General features: G+C 38.8%; 1 non-coding gene across 1 annotated transcript; it reads left to right on the top strand.

Moving 5' to 3' along the window:
* The first annotated feature begins 1831 nt into the window (after positions 1-1831).
* On the top strand, positions 1832-1903 carry TRNAH-GUG (transfer RNA histidin (anticodon GUG)). The gene has a single exon. It is a non-coding gene; the product is annotated as a tRNA-His (tRNA).
* The last annotated feature ends 3097 nt before the right edge of the window (positions 1904-5000 follow it).

Raw genomic sequence — 5000 nt, 5'->3', positions numbered from 1 at the left:
ACCTGGAAACCTCTCCCAGGAATTAGATCTAATTTACTTTTAATGTACACACGTATTTCGCAGTGATGTAGTATTGGGGAGAAAAGCCAGTTACTAGAAAATAAATATCTTTGTTGGAACAAAAAGAAATTTGACTTAGACTGCTGTAACGGTCTCAATTCAAAAGAAATTCACCCCTATACAACTCTTCCCAAAAAATCAGACCTTATTCTACTAGACTGGAGAAAAAGGTAGAATCAAAGGCAAAACTATTGTACATTCTGGAGAATGAGGAGAGTTCTCAGGTTTACTCCTTTCACAAGTAGAACAGTTTACATAACACGTAAATTAAATGTCCTTTGAAAACAGAAAAAGGAAACAAGTTATCTACATTCCTAATCATCAGAAAAGAAAACTGAACTCACAACGCAAACAAATGGAAGGATCAACTTGTCTCGGACAAAACGCTCAACTCGGATCGACCTCATGGCGCCCCTCCAACGGTTCCAACGGGTTCCCTTCAATCAATCAAAAATTGCACCGAGCAATGGCATACCCTGTTTGCTCTCCTCTCCACAAAGAACGAATGGAAAGAGAGTTATTAATAGGCCTTCACACACGAGTTTTTCCATTCAAAATCATTCAATTTCCCAAGGACTTCTCCATTACGACTATAGGAGATGAGAGACGCGCTCAGCTGCTGCCCACGCTACCCCGAGCAAGGCGAGTGTAAACAAAAATATTACTATTTCCTTTTCCTTTAAGCTATAAAAATCTTCGTACACATTTTTCTTACTTATCATATTGCACAGTACTCTACTGGAATGAAATGATGGCGGGAATTGGTTACGAAAAAATTATAAAGAAAGCTTTCCCTGATGAATACGTATAGACTCCACTGATCTCAAAATAAGACTGAATCGAGCTTTTCTTTAGAAGGTGCTGCCAGACTGAAATCTTGGCGGCCATATTGGAAGTACCCACAACAAATAGTTGTGAATAAATTGCAAAGGACCGTGTAATTAGGAAAATAGATCATAAACAGCGCCCTGCATCTTTCTTGGAAGTGAAGGAAAATTTAATATAAGTGGTTTTCAGAGGAAAACGAACTTCAGCCTTGATTGGGTTGAAGTAATAAGCCATGGTAAGGCCCTACGTAATTCCGTGTGTATTTAGCCCAAAGAATGATGGGGAGGAGGAATATTCTGGCTCTATTGGCGTGGAAACTTATAAACGGAAAAAAATTAATTTGCCATCTTCGGTTTGGTGTTTTCTGGTTAAATTCAATGTCATGGAATGTCATATATATATATATATATATATATATATATATATATGTGTGTGTGTGTGTGTGTGTGTGTGTGTGTGTGTGTGTGTGTGTGTGTGTGTGTGTGTGTGTGTGTATGTGTTTGTATGTGTATATATGTATATGTATATATGTATATGTATATGTGTATATGTATGTATGTGTGTATATGTATGTATGTATGTATGTATGTATGTATGTATATATATATATATATACATACATACATACATATACATATGTGTGTGTATTTATTTATTCAAATGTTTACATATACATTTATATGAATAAACATACATGAATATATGTGTGTGTTCACACACACACACACACATACATATGTATACAGCATTTATTTTTCATCTAAATGCGTACACTAAACACATACACAAAAACTAGGCTTTTGATAGGCTTTTCTTAGTGACTTCTTGTTCTTGATACATGCAATATATGAGCACTTAGTAAACGGGGCTCAAAAATACATGTCAGTACGTTCACGGCGGAATGTAAAGAACTTGGGACTATGTGTCTACTAACAGCTGAACGGCCGTGATCGTATAGTGGTTAGTACATTGCGTTGTGGCCGCAATAACCCAGGTTCGAATCCTGGTCACGGCAAGGGATCTTTTTACCACGAAAATACATGTTTAGTAAGCTACTCTATTCACATTCACTTGAATTCGTTTCTCGTTGTATTACTTCCTCTGTAACGCCACATAAGAGAAAATAATGCTATGGCGCTTCCTATCATTCCTCCAATGAATGACTGACCGTTAACAATTCACAATTTCAAAAATGATTTGAAAGGCTGTTCCGAAAGACAAACGTGTAATCGCAGTATTGTATTCAATTATTTACTAAAAGATTCTGTAAATTTTAATGAAAAATGTCTTATTCTTTAACTTTCTCGTCTCGAAATGAACAATGATAACAACGGACATAAAACAATAACAAGTAGTTATAATTATGAACAAAGATAATGATAATATGACTGGTATCATGATCTTCCTCGTGGTATATAACATGAAAATACTCTAAAATAGATTCGCCGACACCGTCTCTTACTATAATACTAAAATCACAGAAAAATCTGGAGTGGACAATACATCTTTTTATCATGGAACAGTCACGTGTTTGTGATAAACATAGAAGAGCCAAAATAGAAGCAAAAACAGAGAGGGAGGGGCGGGGAAGTGAAAAAATGTATAGTTTAAAATATTTTTAACGGTATATAATCAATATCAGTTTCCGAAGTAAGGGTAGTATTGACTTTTAAGTTTTTCTTCTTTCGTCATTACTTCAATATGTGGGAATGTATGTATGAATCTATAAATATATGTTTGTATATGTTCATGTTCATGTTCATGTGTGTGTGTGTGTGTGTGTGTGTGTGTGTGTGTGTGTTTGAGTGTGTGTGTGTGTGTGTTTGAGTGAGTGAGTGAGTGAGTGAGTGAGTGAGTGAGTGTGTGTGTGTGTGTGTGTGTGTGTGTGTGTGTGTGTGTGTGTGTGTGTATGTGCGCGTGTGTGTGTGAGTGAGTGAGTGAGTGAGTGAGTGAGTGAGTGAGAGAGTGAGTGAGTGAGAGAGTGTGTGTGTGTGTTTTAGTGTGTGTGTGTGTGTGTGTGTGTGTGTGTGTGTGTGTGTGTGTGTGTGGGTGTGTGAGTGTGTGTGTGTGAGTGTGTGTGTGTGTGTGTTTGAGTGTGTGTGTGTGTGTGTTTGAGTGTGTGTGTGTGTGTTTGAGTGTGTGTGTGTGTGTGTGTGTTTGAATGTGTGTTTAAGTGTGTGTGTGTGTGTTCATTATAATTATTATTGTTTATCATCTATATCGTCAACTTATCTCTTCTCTTAATTACACTACATGCACAGTATCTGTAATCATTATCCATTTGTCCCCAACCCACCTGCGAGTGGAATAATGCCATCTAAAAATAAATATTCTCGTTTAGAATTCAGTCTGGTGTCTCCTCAAGAAAGCTACTGTTCTCTCTCTTTCTCTTACCTTCCTTCTCTCTCTCTCTCTCTCTCTCTTATCTTCCTTCTCTCTCTCCATCTCCCTCTCACTCACTCTCTCTTTTTATGGCTCCCACTCTCCTTCCCCCCCTCTCTCTCTTACTCTTCCTCTCCCTTCCTCCTTCTCTCACTCTTTCTCTTACCTTCTCTCTAACTCTCTCGCTTCCTTCGTCCCTCCCATTCTCTTACAAAAATGCCTGAAATTTCCTAAACATATTACGAACAAAATAGAAGTCAAGAGCAACATTTACTTACTTTATAATAATACAACGCCCTCGTGTGTTAAAACTGAAGCTTTTTAGTCACGCTTTGAGTGAGAAAGTCTCTCTCTCTTTGAGTATCAAGTGTGATATATCAAAATCCCGAAAAAGTTAATTATACTGATCTCAAAACTGCATTTGCTTTGTCAGTGCCTAAGGATATTCTAGTTCATAAAACACTCAACACAATTACAGTGTTTATGATAATCCATAGAGCCGGCTTAACATATTTCCAAGAAGAAAGTAGTAGAATGTCAGTAAAATAATTAGTATGATTAATCATTAGCCTTTGATATTATGCCAGAGTTAATGAAGAGAAATTACTCATTTATTTATTTACTCCGCCTGATGACCACCGGACGGTAAAATTTGGAAATGCAACCCCACACAATTTTTTGGGTGAATAGAATAATTTTCTAATAGCTTTCGTTGTTTCGAACGAATCCAGCACTCATTTCCTTCGCAAACGAAGCCTAACTACGATATCGATATCGATAGGTGGGGAAGGAGTGATAGGCCTACATATTTGAGAATTTCGAGAAATATCGGTAGAATACTAGCAAGTATAGTATAGGGGTCTCCGCCCTCTTAAACCCCTTTTCAGGGGGCTGCCCTCCCCCCTACCCCATGCCTGGTTTACAGAAACTTCACCTCGTATGCTCCGGCAGGATAGAGCCCGGGCAAACCAGGTATCAGATACCTTTTCAGTAGATATAGGGGGCTTCGCTCCCTTATACCTCCTTTCAGGGGAGCTATGCCTCCCCTCCCCCACCCCACAAAATCTTCACCTTGTATGTTCCGGCAGGAGACAGCCCGGACCCAGGGACAGTTTTAACCTAATCTTACCTGAAGCAGCAACTGCCGACTGCGGGTCACTGGGATCGTTGGGGTATTCCAGGTTGTTGTTGGTGGGAATTGCGTTCGCTTGCAACAAAGTTACACTTCTTTCTTCGTTTTGTTTTTTGAATCCATTTTCATGCATCACAAACCTACTGATGTCTTGTCATTTCTGTAATGACACGATTTCTGTAACGATATCTTACAGTGCGGGCATTGTACTTTCATTGGCAGTACACCGTGTTATAGATTTAGTAAGCTTGTTTCGTTATTTTGTTGATACTTCGCTGTGAATTCGAAATAACTTTTCTCACAACCTTCGCACTGTCTAGCCATGATGGAACTGATTTGAATTTCAACAGTCTTCTCCTAGGCCCAGCTTCTATTGTCACGTGATGATCTATTCCATACCTGATTGGTTCTATTGACTGTCTATGGTCACGTCACGTTCACTCTCGAATCTAATTGGCTCATTTAATTTCCCTTGCATACGTCATCCGCTACAAATCCGTCCGATGTCCCGTCGCCCTTAACGACTTTTTGTCATTTTGTCGCGGCGCTGGAGGCGGAAGGTTACTGCGGCTCCTGGAAATCGTAGATTTTATACCCT

The sequence above is a fragment of the Penaeus vannamei genome, chromosome 15, assembly GCF_042767895.1.
Source record: "Penaeus vannamei isolate JL-2024 chromosome 15, ASM4276789v1, whole genome shotgun sequence".
Lineage (NCBI taxonomy): Eukaryota > Metazoa > Arthropoda > Malacostraca > Decapoda > Penaeidae > Penaeus > Penaeus vannamei.
The sequence above is the reverse complement of the archived record's forward strand: the minus strand, read 5'-3'. Positions and strand labels throughout refer to the sequence as shown.